Raw genomic sequence first — 15437 nt, forward strand, 5'->3', positions numbered from 1 at the left:
GATCAAATAATAAAAAAGTCTTTAAGGTATAGAAGATTTGAACAATGGTTTGATTTGATGGACATATATAGAACTTTACTGTCAACAATATAGCATAATATTTTCCAAAATATCTAAGAATAAAACGTGTAAGAATTCACGTTGTACGTGACCATAACACAAGTCTCAAAAAATGTCATTGAATCAATATCACACCAGTTAAATTATTTGACTACAGAGAGACATACATAGCCTTATGTTGAATATTGCATATATTATCTTATGCTTTATTATATCACAATAAAGGAAGACTAAAATTAAATATGCTAATTATTCAGTGTGATAAGTTAGAAGAAAGAATAATAAACCTAAACAAATTAGAAGGAAGGAAATAATATATATGAGTAGAATCAATGAAATAGGAAACAGCTATTATCAGTAGAATGGTCAAAACTGAAGTTTTGTTCATTATGAAGAACAGTAAAATACACAGATTCTTTGACAAGCTTGATCAGCAAAAATGAATGATGTTAGACAAGAAAAGGAGGATATAGGTACAGCTATAGCAGAGATTATTAAAAAGATAAAGTGACTCTTAACCAACATATTAGGCAACTCAGATGAGACTGACATTTTTTCTAGAACAATATAACAACATGACTGACCAAGAAATCGAAAATGTGAAGAGATGTATAACACTAAAAATTTTGATCAGTAGTTTAAAATATGTTTATTTTAATCTATGATGTAATCTATCTCATGAACAGATAAAAAAGAACGGGATTATTTCAATAGATGCAGAAAAACATTTTTAAAATTTGAGCCTATTCTTTGTCTCTCTCTCCCTCTATCTCTGTCTTCTATCTCTATCTGTATCTCTTTCTCTATCTCTATCTCTATCTCCATCTCTATCTATCTCTATCTCTATCTCTGTCTCTGTCTTGTTGTCTGCAAAGCAGGGCTAGTAGGGAGTAAAGAGTATTTATCAAAACCTGAAAGTAAATATAATTATCAATTAAGAAATAATAAAAGCATTTCCTTTAAAATCAGGAACAGGCAAGAGTGATCATTATCATCCCTTTTAATCAATATTTTACTTGTGGTTATAATCAGTGTAATAAGTCATAAAAGGAAAGTAAAAGCATTTCAACATAAGAAGTACATTTGTTTATAAATACGTTTTTTAAATAAAAAAGAGAATATAAATTCGATGATTAGAGTTGGAAACAAAAATCAGTTCCATATGTACACGTCAGTCGTGAATAGAAAAGTACGTAGCATTTAGAAAGCAGGGCCAATGACCCCACTAGGCTCTCTGATGGCTCAATGGGGCATTGCCTGGTGAGTGAGCCTTCCATTTTAGGTACAGAAAGAATTCTGTGTGCAACTTATGCCCACCCTCCTACCTACCCTCGCCAAAGTTACTTGTAACCCCAGTTGCTTTGCATAATATTTTTTTGACTAAAAGAAAATTATGGAGAAAAAAATTTTAAATCCTATTTCTGAAATGTCTTCCGCTCTTTTTAGTGATCTATGACTTTCTCAGAAAACTCTTTTGGAGGAAAGGGTGTAATCCTGAGGTAGTAATGTTGTGGATAAAAATATGAGGCTCATAGCCACTGAAATGCTCATTTCTAGAGGCAGAAGACAGTTCCCAATTCTCTCTGGTTTGGTAGCCAACAATCACGTGTAGCTGATGGAGCAACTTGAAATGTGGAATTGACATGTGCCTTAGGTATAAATGCTCATCAGATTTTGAAGACTTCGTACAAAAGAATGTGACTATTTCCTTATTAATTGTATATTGAGAACATGCTTCATTGATAATATTTTTGATATATTGGGTTAATTAAAAGTTACTACACTTAATTTCTTTTAGAAAACTTCTAAAATGTGAACACTAGAAAATTTAAAGTTACATATGTGATTTGCTTTTTAGATGTTTTATATCTATTTGATGACACTGTTGTAGGTCCTCCAATTCCTAATTGTGTGGTTTGGGGTTAGTGCTTAATTTTCTCTCAGCCTCAGTTTCCTCCTTTGTAAATAAGTGAGATAAGTGTGTCCTCTACCTTAGGCGATTGAGAGTATTCCATGGAGAAACCCATCCTTTAAAAGACAACTTGCTAAATGGTAAAGCTTTATAAAGCCTACATAGGTTTGTTGTTTCTTATTTTTCAGTCCATTTTTGTTCCAGAGCATGATATATTCCAAAAAATAGAAAACAAACAAACAAACAAAAAAACAAGGTGGAGGGCTTGGAGAAAATCTACCATGTTTCTGCCATGTTGCCTCTTTGTTGGAGCCAGACGTCAGAACCAACCTCTAGGCAAGGTTTTGCCATTTCTTTTCTACTTTCAAAGAGAATTCTGTGTGCCCCGCATCCCGTTCATCATGCTGCAGTAGTACAGAATTGTAAACATTACCATGTAAGCTGAAAATGTGCAATATGATCTAAATAATTAATTTAAAAAGATGACAGTTTTGTAAACTTTAACATTTTTTCTCAAATCTTTAAAAACTCTCTTAGTATTGGTTATAAAGCATAGTAAAATGGAAAATAGTAAAACTAATATTTAGTCAGTACATTTAACAGAACATTAGAAATATTGGCATGGAGAAAAGGGAACCCTAGTACCCTTTTGGCGGAAATGTAAATTAATACAGCCATTATGGAAAACAGTATGAAGCTTCCTCAAAAAACTGAAAGTAGGGTTACTATATGATCCAGCAGCTCCACTTCTGGGTATACATCCAAAGACTTTGAAATAGGTATGTTGAAGGGATATCGACATTCCCATGCCTGTTGCGGCACTATTCACAATAGCCAAGATACGGCAGCAACCGAAGCGTCCATCGACAGATGAATGGCTAAAGAGAAGGTGGTGTATATACCCAATGGAGTACTATTCAGACTTGAAAGATGATGTCAGTTGTGACAACATGGTTGAACCTAGAGGATATTGTGCTAAGTGAAATTAGCCAGGCACAGAAAGACAAATACCGCATGATCTCATATGTGGAATCTAAAATAACCAGACACATAGAAGCAGGGAACAGAATAATGGTTTCCAGAGGCTGGCGAGTGGAAGGAATGGGCAGATGTTGGTCCAAGGATATGAAGCTTCAGTTGGACAGGAGGAATAAATGCTAAGTATTTGAGATAACAAATATGTTAATTAGCTTGATCCAGTCATTCTACATTGTATAGGTAGATCACAGCATCACTTTGTATCTCACAAATAGATCCAATTACAATTTATCAATGTCCAGTTGAAAAGCCATTATAATTTTGAGAACCAAAGTGTTTTATTTCTTTGTAAAACAAACTTACCAAGAGTAGTTTGAACAGTGCTTATGATGTGGAGCGAGTATCTTTCCTAAGCACTGGCAAGCTTCCGTACTCCTTTCTAAGTTTGGCTCAGCTTCCAACATCTTATCTTTTGTGCTCTCAGTGTCATGAAATATCTTCAAGCATTTCTTTAAGACATCATCCTTTTCCTCAAGACCACTTTCTTCATTTGTGTTGTTTGTCTTCACTAATTCCTGTGTCTCCAAATCTGGAGTGTCTGTACCTCAGGAGTGTCAACATCCCCACGGTCAGCTGCATCTTCTCTAGCTCCATTTATATTCCATTCACATTTCATTTCCGGCGTGAACACGTTTCATTTCTTTGCTTCACTTTCATCTCATCTTGTTGGCCAGTTGTTTCTTTTGGTCTTCTGTCTTGTAAAATGGGTTTATCGCTGGGAGACAGGAAGGCAACAAGACTTCACGATTTGCTATCTGTTGGTGGACTGAGTAACTGATGCAGAGTGACCCCTGGTGACTCACTTTGAAAAAAAATCAGCATGTTAGTCATGGATCATGGTGCACATGTTAATTGCATGGTGATTTGTGGACTGAAGCATTAGGGGCGAAATTTACACTTTTAGCAATTACTCACAGTTAATATACCGTGCTAACTGAAACTTGGATGGTGTTATTGGGGCACTGAATTAATGCCTACAGCACTATGCCAAGTGAAGACTGCCTATGCTTAGCATTTTCAGACAGTTGTTCCTTGGAGGAGTCTTTGTCTCTTGTCTTTTGACTGATCTGAAAGACTATCTTTCCTATTTGCAGTCCTCACATGCTGTCTTCTGAGCATTCCAAGTGTGCAGAGGAGATGTGCAGGGGTCGGCAGTCATTCAGTCATTCAACAGCCATGTGTGCAGTGTCCACGCTGTGCTGAGCTCAGTGCTGGGTGCTGGCATATTTGCTGGCAATTTCCAGTGCCTTAAATTGCTGTCATTTTTGGCTTTTGCCAGCTAACTTTCCAGCATATTTTCCAAACCACTGCTTATACAATTTGCACAAGGTTTTAAAGTTACTTCTCACTTGCACAAATTTCCACTATCTTGATTGCTGGGATACACATACTGTCAGGAGCATCAGGTTCCTCTGGTTGGGATACAGTCCCCGTCCTGGCATGCCAAATGGGGCAGTCCCTTTCTAAACAGAACAATCAGCTAATGGACGCAGTCTAAACTTGCATAGTTGCTGGTTAATTATTCAAAGCATGTTTCATTAAAGCCAGTCCTATTTCTCAGCATCTTCTTTCTTCAGTGTTTTTAATTGACCTGAGAATTACCATACTCTGAAGGGTGTGTTAGAGTTTATTTAGAATCAGATGTCTTTGCCTGGAGCATTAAATTCCACTGAAAAACTACTTCAACCAGAAGAGAGGTGTGGCCAGAGAGAGAGCTCTGTTCATAGTTTTAGAGCTTTTTAAAAATTTTTTAATCCTTTTGAGATTCTTTGCCATTAAATATATTAAGTAGTTTTGGCAAATAATGTGTTTGCTTAAGAAATCCAAAACACTTTTTATAAGGGAGCTCCCTGGCTCCCAGTGGTGAAGGGAACCAAACGTTTATAGATCTGGGAGTGTGCCAGGGACTTTCACATATCATCATCCGCAATCCTCATAATGGCCTTATAGGATGGAAATTGTTATCTGCATTTTCACAGTTGAGGAAACTGAGGCCTAGACAGGTAAATTAAGATGCCCAAGATCTTACTTCTGTTTGATGTTAGAGCTGAATTTTGACTTTTTAGTTTGTCCGATTCCAAAATCATTATACTTTTCCATATATAAATGATTGCAAATGCCTGACATGCCAGCCACCACTCTTCCATTCTGGTACCATTACAGACATCACTAATTGATAACCTATGTATTCAACCTCCCTTTTGTCATGCAGCTGCCCGTGAACGCTGCTCAGAATGGAAAACCCAGCTCACCCTCTAAATGGAAGATAATGTAAGCAAAGAGATTTTAGGGTAGCACTGATGCTGGTGGGCAGCTTTTAGGCCAGTGTAGCCACTCACTGATGTTGGATTGGAGGTGCCCCTCCCTTATACTGGCATTTTCTTATGCCCTCTATTTCTACATTAGGGATAGTAAGAGAGCACTAAAGCATTCCTTGTGGAAGAAGCCGCAGACAGGGAAGAAAAGTAAGAACTTATTAATTTAAATTCTGTCTGTTTCGCCAGTGTCTTGGTTTGGTTCCCCTAGAAGCACACACTCAGACAAGGACTTGGGTGCAAGGAGGTGACCTATGAAGCACAAGAGAGAGAATGAGGTAATGAAACAGAGTGAGGGGAAGGACAGATAAAGGTGCATTCTTAAGCAGAACACTGCAGGGGACAACGAGGGCCCAGCCCTAGCTGGGGTCTGAGAGAGTCTGTGGAACAGGCCTCAGAATTGTCCCACAAGAGAGGCAAGGAAGCCAGGTATTGATCCACCTAATTCAGTCCTCTGCAGGTTGAGGGTTGCTCACATCCCTCCTCTCTCCTAGAATTAAATCTTATCTGCCTCTCAGTTTGTCTGTGCTGGTCCTGCAGAAAGCCCTCCAGGAGGAGCTGGGAGACTCCAGCCCTGGAGTTGAGGAGCTGTCATCAGGACACTGCACCAGGGCAGCCGGGGTCCCCAAGGGGGCATGAAGGGGGCCCCTCCAGTATCTGTGTGCTCTCTAGCTGGCTCTGTTGGGTAACTTTCTCTGATGGTGAGCAGAGTTAAGTTGATCCCACTGTCCTAACTTTAGAAAATCACTGAGATTCTGTATATCCTGAACGCCACCTAATGGGATGTATAGACCACAGATGGCCTTTCTTTGTGGCCAGGCTACATTCTCAGTGGTTGCAGCCCAGCAGCATGGATTTGGAATTTATGGTGGTGGTTGATTCCACCAAAGACAACACAGAGTGTTGTGTGTAGCTCTTAGTAAATTCCTTGTTATCTTTTACAACCATCTCGGGCAAATATTGTTCCTCTTGACACAGTGGGCCATGTTAGCCAGAGCAAATGTTACCCCAGACAACCATGAATTGAAGATGAAAGAGGAGTTGCAGCCGAAATAACTAGCTTGGAAATGGAGCCAGTCTTTCAACAGCAGAAGGGGCAGATAGGAGGCGGGATGAACTCAGACAACCTTTGTGCTGAAGAGACCCTTTGCTGTGTGAGGGTCTAAGCAGTTGCTGGTAGCAACATTTTTGCCACCAAGGCTTGGAGTAAGAAGAAAAATCATAGTGGTGACAGAGTAGCAATATACTTGTGGTCATAGGTGCTAATTAACCCAGACAGCTGATTTTAATCATTGCTGTCATCTGTTGCAATCAGCTAGCTGACAGAGGGGTTCAGTTTCATCTTTTCCAATAAGTGAATATTCAAATCTGTTCTCTTTTCTCTCTCTTTCAGCTTAAAAAAAAAAAGCCTGAAATCGGAATGGGGGGGTGCCTGTTCCAGAAACCCCATGCAATTGCCCTTCAGTCATCTTAGTACATTCATTTGTATGTGACTTTGTCTCACTGGATTGTGTAAACTAGGCAGAGAATAACTCCGCAGATCTTACTCAACAACTCCCATGATATAAACTTCTTGGGATCCTCCAGTGAAGCCTCCAGTATGGGGGAGGGGTCAGCATGTTTAGAATGAATGTGTCACTAGCTCTGTGCTAAATTCTAAAGAGACACATAGAAGAGGTGGTGCTTGATTTCACAATCTCATGGTACAGCTTTGGGTGCATTTAGATTTATATAATTATGCAATGGGTGCTTCGCCTGTTGGAGTGAAGCAAGGTCATGTGGCAACTTGTGGAGCAATTCTTGGACACTTGGGCTTCCCACGGGGTTAGGCAATCCTGCTGCTCCTAAGTGCCCCCAGGCAACAGACGGGATGGTATCATTTATAGAAGGCATCCAGCTTTGGGCCGGTGGTCTCATCTGCCATTTCCTATAGGAGTAGGTAGGGGAGGGGACAGACCTAAAGACTCACATTCTCTAGGGGTTTGTTGGGATGTCCCAGGGCCCTGGCACATCCTGGAAATTTCAACCAGGGAGTGCAAATGACCTGCCATGCTTGGTTGCAGGAATCTGTCATTTTCAGGGCATTTTCGCTTCAAGAGAGGCATGAAATTGTTTTAGACTCTGGGGTCTGATGAAGGTGTGCGCAGCACAGGCTCATGTTGCCCTTGCCAGGCGTTATACCTGTTCCCCTCAGGGCCTGAGCTCTTCTGAGCAGTCAAATTGGAATCCTCTAGACTTCCCCAACTCTTTCCATGCTGTATTTGCTTCTGGCATTTGCTTCTCGGATTGTTTCCTGGTTGTAAATTTTGAGTCATCAGCATCGTTGCCTGTAGGATCTGCATCTATACACCCTCCATGGCTTTCTGAGGTCTTGGCATGGGGTTGACCAGTGAGGGGCTGTGTGAAGTCGCCCCGCTGTTACCCGCGTCCTCACAGGTTTCTCATAGGCTCTTCTCATGTTGCATGAGAACCTATTGCGGGCCTAACCCAGTCTGGCAGGGAAAGGAGAGAAGGGAAGTGCATGGAATGGTCCTGTCCTTAAAGAGCTTCTGGAGGAGACGGAGAAAGGAGGCATTCACATGTGGGATGAAAACAGCAAAGCAAGACCTGACAAGCTTGATCGGCCTGATGAGCCAGGCCACACCGTCCTCTTCCATGGCCCAGTCCAGTGTGCATGTTCCATGTCTAAATCAGAGGACCCAGTGGGAGGCAGTAGGGAGTAGCGGAGGCTGTGGTGAGCACAAAGGAGGTTTTCCTGTCCAACATGAGGTAGACGTTCCCCTCAGGGCTTACACGGCATGAACTCTGGCCCATGTTGCCAGGTCTTCTGGTTTTTAAGACAAACTGGAAATCTGGCTCTTTATATGAAATTGGGGATTTTTTATGACATTGTATAAGGAAACTAAGCACGCCTGTGCCCATCTTCATCCTGACTGTAGCCTCTGGGCTGTACCATCCTAGTGTGCTCCCACAGAGTGACACTGCCCAGGCAGCCATCTACTGCTGACTGGACCCCAGAGTCTGGCTGCATTTGTGAGGTCACCTCACATGGTCCAGGGGTTCCCTCACAAGTCACGGGCTCCACTGAATGTTCAGTGAGTAGAGGCTGGGGAGAAGAGCGCATCTGTGGGGAAGTGGCCTCCCCATGCTCACTACATTGCTTGCCACCTCAAGCGAAGATTTCTGAGGCTGCATTTCAGGTACAGATTTCTGAGGCTGCACTCAGGTTGGGTAGGCACGTTTTGGGGACAAAAGCAGTGAGTCCAAGTGTTGTAGAGTCTGTCATTCCTCAGCAACAAACTCAGCAGCTTTCCTTCCAATTTAATAAATCCAGACCCTTGTGGCTTGTATAACACGCGTGATGACAAGTAATGATAACTCATGAACAAAAGGAAGAAAACTTTTTTTGTCTTTCTGACTCATGCCTCTAGTGTGGGAAATCTGGTTAGGGTGGCCACACATGTTCCCTGGAGCTAGAAGGCGAGATTCCAGAGGACACACAGCATGGGCTGGGAGGTCTTTTGCTTCCACCGAGGAAGATGAGATTTCACAGGGAAGGGTTTCCTGGAGTTCCAGGTTTCTCCAGGGCAGCATGGTGGTCAGGAACCTGCATCCTAGAGCCAGATTGCCTGGGTTCAAATGCTGGCTGCACCACTTACTAACTCTGTGACCTTGAGAAAGTTATGTAAACGCTCTGTGCCATACTTCTTTCATCTTTAAATGCAGGTAATAAGAATACCTCTCACAGAGCATTGTTAGGACTAAAGCTACTTCCAGTACTGTATACAAAAAGAAGTATGCATCTGCCTTGCCCTTTCCCAGAAGTAGTAAATGCTTTTGATTCACTGGGTGGGGATCTATGTGGCAATATTATTTATAAGGGATAGAAGTTCACTGACTGTCATTACCCAACAGACCTCATCTACCCAGGCGTGTTTGTACCTCATCTCCAGGGCTACCCTGCAAAGCAGGAGATGTATGTATTGTTCCTCTGCCAAGAGTCCCCAGGGAAGTTGAGTGGCTTATCACGGTGACCCATCAGTTTAACTCTTGCTGCCTGTCAGTGGTGGCTGCTGTTGAGAATTCCCTCCGCTATAGGATGGAGAGGTGCTCTCTTTAGGATGATCGTGGCTGGCCTGTCCCAATCCTTGTCCCACTGGGCCTGTGCCCTGGTTGAAAACCAAAGATGATTAAGATTTGGAGTGTCGTTGAGAGAGAAGTGTGAACTTCCATGGATGTCTGTTTAGCCAGATGGATTTCCATCTTTGTCCTCTCCAGGTGGCCCAAAGCATGGGTGAGGAGGAAGCATGGTGCCACTGGATGGTCCCAGGAATGCTTGGGTTCAAGCTCAGATGGAGTCATTAACTGTCACGTGGCCTTGGGGCAAGTCATTGTCCTTCCAATGCCATACTTAGTTTCTTAAAAAGAGGTGAACTAGATCTGTGCTGTCCAATACGGGAGCCATGAGCCACACATGGCAACCGAGCACTTGCAATGTCGCTTGCTAGATGAGATGTGCTGTAAGTATAAAATGCACAGTGGCTTTTAAGGGCTTAGTACAAAAAAGAATGAAAAATACCTCATTAGTAACGTTTTATCGGTCAAGTGCAGTGGTTCATGCCTATAATCCTAGCACATTAAGAGGCCAAGGAGGGAGGATTACTTGAGGCCAGAAGTTTGAGACATCCTGGGCAACATAGTGAGACCCCATCTCTACAAAAAATAAAAATAAGAATTAGCTGGGTATGGTGGCACGTGTCTGTAGTCCTGCCTACTTGGGAGGCTGAGGCTGGAGGATTGCTTGAGCCCAGCAGTTCCAGGCTGCAGTGACCTATGATGGTGGTACTGCACTCCAGCCTGGGTGATAGAACGAGACCCTGTCTCTAATAATAATAATAATAATAATAATAATAATAATTTTTTATCTACACAGTAGCAATGAAAAGGAATGGAGCACTGATGCATGCTGCAACATGGATGAATCTTGAAAACATTATGATGAATTCATAAGCAATTCAGCAAAGCCCACATACTGTACAATTCCATTCATATGACGTGTTCAGAACAGGCAGCTCCATAGAGACAGAAAGCAGTTTAATGGTTGCCTGGGGCTGGTCAAGAGGGTAACAGGGAGTGGCTGCTAATGGATGCAAAGTGCCTTTTTGGGGTGATGAAAATATTCTAAAATTAGATGATGGTGATGGTTACACAACTCTGTAAATATATGAAAAACCATTTAATTGTACACATTACATGGGTGAATTTTTATGGTACTGGCTGGGTGCAGTGGCTCACGCTTGTAATTCCGGCAGTTTGGGAGGCCGAGGTGGGCAGATCACTTGAGGCCAGGAGTTTAAGACCAGCCTGGGCAACATGATGAAACCCCATCTTTACAACAAATACAAAAATTAGCTGGGCATGGTGGCATACGCCTGTAGTCCCAGCTGCTTAGGAGGCTGAGGCATGAGAATCACTTGAATCCAGGAAGTAGAGGTTGCAGTGACCTGAGATCATGCCACTGCACTCCAGCCTAGGTAACAGAGCAAGACGTTGTCTCAAAAAAAAAAAAGAAAAGAATTTTATGGTACTTAAGCTATGTATTGATAAAGCTGATAAAATAGTTTTTATAATTATTACATGTTGAAATGATAATATTTTGGATATATCAGGTTAGGTAGAATATATTATTGAAATTAATGTCACCTGTTTGGTTTTACTTTTTAATATGTCTGCTAGAAAATCTGGAATTCATGGCTCGCATTATATTTCTGTTGGACTGCTGCACCGAACCCTCTCTAAGGACCTTCCTAGTTCCAAAATTATATTCTTCCACAAAACGATCCCTAGGTTTGGACTTCTGATGACTCATCTGGTATCATGGCTATGACCCAACTTGAAAAAAGTTCATTTGGGTCTTTTTGAAAACCATTTGCAAGAATAGGTTTTTAAAGAGAAATCCTGAAAGGAGGCACAGAGTCACATAAGGTGAGCCCAGGAGCTGGGACCGTCACTTTCTCCTGCCTCCGTGAGCAGCCCGGAGCCATCTACAGCTGTGGATGGGGCTGTTTCAAAAAATTTATAGTCAGCCTGAACAGCGGTTTCTTTAATCGATCCTCCTCTCGGACGGTTGACTCCGCTGAGACTGGCACTGCTGAGCATCAGGCCCAGGAGAATGGGCAGTAAATTCCCAGTTGGGGTCAGCCAAGCACAGGTGCTTGGGTTTCTCACATCCTTATGGTCCAGGGGGAGACCAGGGAGGTGCCTTTGAATCCCTAAAAGGCTCAGTGTCAAAACACAAATCTCGGCCTCCAGCTGTACCTCCAAGGAGGGCTCAGGATGATGTTGGGAAGCATCTTTTTATCTTAGTTCTCCTGCAGGAATTAATTAAGAATGCCTGATATGTTTCCTACCTTCTTCTGGGTGCTGGAGGGAAATTCAGAAGTCTCACTTATATCTCTTTTCAGAGCAGCTTGACTCCTGCAAGAACCAGAGTGTGTTCATGTCCATAAAAACCAAGTCCAACCAAACGCCCCCCAAACTCCTGGATATGGTGTGTATTTCCATTGGGAGCTTGAGTCTTTCCTGTTTACTCCTTCTACTGCTTCTTTTGATTTTTATATTTTTAGAGATAGGGTCTCCCTCTGTTGTCCAGGCTAAAATGCAGTGGGGAGATCATAGCTCACAGCAGCCTCAAACTCCTGCACGTAAGCCGTCCTCTCATCTCAGTCCCCTGAGTAGCTGGAACTACAGGCACACGCGCCACTGTGCCCAGCTCACCTGCTTCTTAAAGGCTGGTAAGAGTCTGAGCCCTGGGGCTGTGAGCCTTTATCAACCTCTGTTTTCTGCAGCACCTGCACTTAGGTAGTTTCCTGTTTGGAATGCTGTTCCTAAACTGGCTTACCTCCCTTTTCACCTGTTTTCATGTAAACAGCTGATACAAGCACCACCATCCTGGGGAGGCCCAGCTGCAAGCTCCCGGAGGCGGGCGCCTTTGCTGCCTCTGCCCTCACAGCTCTTCTTGCCGCCCCATGAGCTCTTCTTCCCCATTCCAGGCTTTGGGCAAAGGCAAGGGGAAGAGAGCTTTTGGTAAAAGCCACTCTGAACATTTTTCCAGAAAACTGGGCAAAAGCAAACTTCTTTGGGTACTGGGCATCTTTTTAGATGATAATTAGAAATGCAGAGGAATAGTAATAGAAACTATAATGATGGTGGAGTGCCGTGGCTCACGCCTGTAATCCTAGCACTTTGGGAGGCCAAGGTGGGCAGATCACGAGGTCAGCAGTTCGAGACCAGCCTCACCAATATGGTGAAACCCTGTCTCTAATAAAAATACAAAATTAGCTGGTTGTGGTGCACATGCCCATAATCCCAGCTACTCGGGAGGCTGAGGTGGAAGAAATCACTTGAATCCAGGAGGTGGAGGTTGCAGTGAGCCGAGATCGTGCCACTGCACTCCAGCCTGGGTGATAGAGTAAGACTCTGTCTCCAAAAAAAAAAGAAAGAAACTATAATGATGAGGCAGATATAAGAGTGAACATTTTCCTGTGGCTTTTCCACCAAGCATTGGCTTTTCAGAGAACTCCAGAGAACAAGCAGCAGACAGGCAGCTTGCGCAGGGTCGATCAAGCACAAGATAAGGCCAGTGTCTTCAGGAATCAGAGTGGTTTGTGAGACACTTAAGCAAATTGCATTCAGGCCCTATCTCCTTCTGGCAATAATTCACCAGAGAAATGAGCCATTTCACTAGAAGATTTCCATTTTAATATTAGCACAGGGACAAGCCTTGTTTCACAATTAAATTAGAGCCAGGTAAGTTTTCTAGTAATAGTGATATCTCGAGGAAGGATTGAAAATAGAGCTGCTCAGAGATAATTTGCTTCTGAGCCAAGTTATTTCATGGATCTCCCAGGAGGACATCTTGCTGGTATGGCTTTGCTACTGAGGGGAAGCCCTCCAAGCCCCTCTGATGAGAAGATATGTCACACTGCAGCTCTAAGAGGAAATGAAACGAGTGTGCAGCTTGAGAGACAGCGAGGTGCTGGGACGCTCTGACTCCACCGTGCGGATGTCTCAGGAGCAAAGGACCCAGCACACAGGAGCCTTCCTTCTAGAATGGGCTGCTTCCGCCCGCCTGACCCCTCCAGGACGTTGTCTTGTCAACAATGGATGTTTGTCATATGCTTGGCCACTGTGTTGGCACCGCATCACTCTGCTGGTGACAGTTCAGGCCCAGAGGCCTTTAATCATAGTAGAAACAGTCTCAGAAGTGGAACACTGCTGAGTGGCAGGGACACCTGAAGATTGGCGACCAGGCAAGGTGATGTGACCACAGTGGCCACATGGCAGCCAGTGAAGGCCACCCCTGGAGGGGTTCATGGAACACAGCGAGCTTGACCACAGCCCTTGCTGTTGCGTTGATCTTTCTTCTTATCACCCTCAGATACTACAAGAGGGTGTTATCAATATTAATGTACCACTGAGATGTTGGAAACATTGTTTCTCCCCCAACATTGTGTATGAAAATGTTCAACCATACAGAAACATCAAAACAATTAGACGGTGAACACTCAGATACCCACCACCAGGATTTCACCATTAACATTTTACTCTATTTATAGTTTTTTCCCCCTTTGCTATGGGAAAATCTCTTTTTGATGTTTCTGTTGTGTTTTCCTTTTAACAAAGTAGGTCTCTCCCTCCCATGTCTCAGATGGAAACATTGAGGGGAAGATCATGCCAAATACATAGCATGTTAGCTAAGCCAAAGAAAAAAACCTGTGTGCTCTGAGATTAAGGTAGCAAAATATTAAGGGAAGGTCTCTGGAGTGGGATCTGGAAGGTAGATACCAGGCCCAGCTCTGCTGCTGCACAGCCTGTGAACCTGAGATAATCACCTTCATCATTGTTATTTTTTCTTTTTCTCTTTTTTCCCATTATATTCAAGATCACCTTTATTCTGCCAGGATGGTCCTAAGGGTGACATTGGGCTAATTGTTGCCTGCAGTCTAGTCCTATGCGGAGATGACAGGTAGCCTGTGACCTTTGGCAAGTTGCTGGACTCGATTCTGAGCTATTGATTTCTTATTTCAGAAGTGAGGATAACAACACCCAGCTCTCAAAGCTGTTGTAAGGTTAAGTAAGGTGTTGAGATGCAAAAAAAAAGTACTCAAAACCATGCCTGGAATGAGGTCAGCATACTTAGCATGGCAAATATTATGACTCCTAGAACACATATTCCCTTGCCAGTGTCCAGCACATAATCTCCCTGAAGGTAAGCACTGCTTAAGTTAGAGCTGTGTTGTATTTAGAAATAATAATAGTAGCAAGAGCAGCAGTTATTGTAAAGTAAAACTGAACTGAAAATGAAAGAACTCGAGATACAATTTCTCAGTTCACAACATGTGCATCCTCTACATGAATATGTGAAAAGAGCTGCTGCACTTGTCTCTATAGAAGAGCATGTTTGGTTTACTGCTTCCCAAAAAAGATTGAGGCTATGAGACTGCTGTCCTCCTCTGCCACCCTTTGCAGAAGGCCTGCGAGGCATCATTGCCGTAGGCATCATTCTCAATATGAGATGTGGTTACTGGAGCTCTGCCTTCCCAAGTTAGGTAACCCCCTCCGGCATGGACAGACACACTCCTCTTACTCAGTGACTTCCTGTTTATCATCTGGTGGTAGACAGCCTGTCATTGGAGAGGATGGGATCAGCTCGAGTCACAGATTCAATGTGTTTCTAATGGGAAACCGAATCAGGGTTGCCTTGGAAGCAGGAGATGGCAATGAAGACTTTCTATAGCCACTCAGAAACCGCAGCCCCTCCTCATGAGGCTCAACCCTTGCTTCAGGCTGCCTTGCAGATCAGACACCACCATTCACAGTGCCTTTTCTGGCTTCACTGAACCTCTCTGAGGCAAGGAATCCCCTTGGAAAGATGGGAATTTATTCCAGAGACTCCTCATTCTGGTCTGTCCTCCCTCTCTAATGTAGTTTAGAGCTGAGGGGTGCTAGAGCTGGCTGACAGGCTGTCCTGATGGAGACATGATGTGAGGTGATGGACAATGGACCCCCAAGAAGGGAGACGGGGACTTTGTGGTGAGCATTCATTGTCC

General features: G+C 43.2%; 1 protein-coding gene across 1 annotated transcript in view; it reads left to right on the top strand.

Annotated features, from left to right (window-relative positions):
• Positions 1-15437, top strand: part of SLC24A3 (solute carrier family 24 member 3) — a 509957-nt gene that overhangs the window by 32063 nt on the left and 462457 nt on the right. The gene's annotated exons all lie outside the window — the stretch shown is intronic.

The sequence above is a fragment of the Pongo pygmaeus genome, chromosome 21 (assembly GCF_028885625.2).
Source record: "Pongo pygmaeus isolate AG05252 chromosome 21, NHGRI_mPonPyg2-v2.0_pri, whole genome shotgun sequence".
Classification (NCBI taxonomy): domain Eukaryota; kingdom Metazoa; phylum Chordata; class Mammalia; order Primates; family Hominidae; genus Pongo; species Pongo pygmaeus.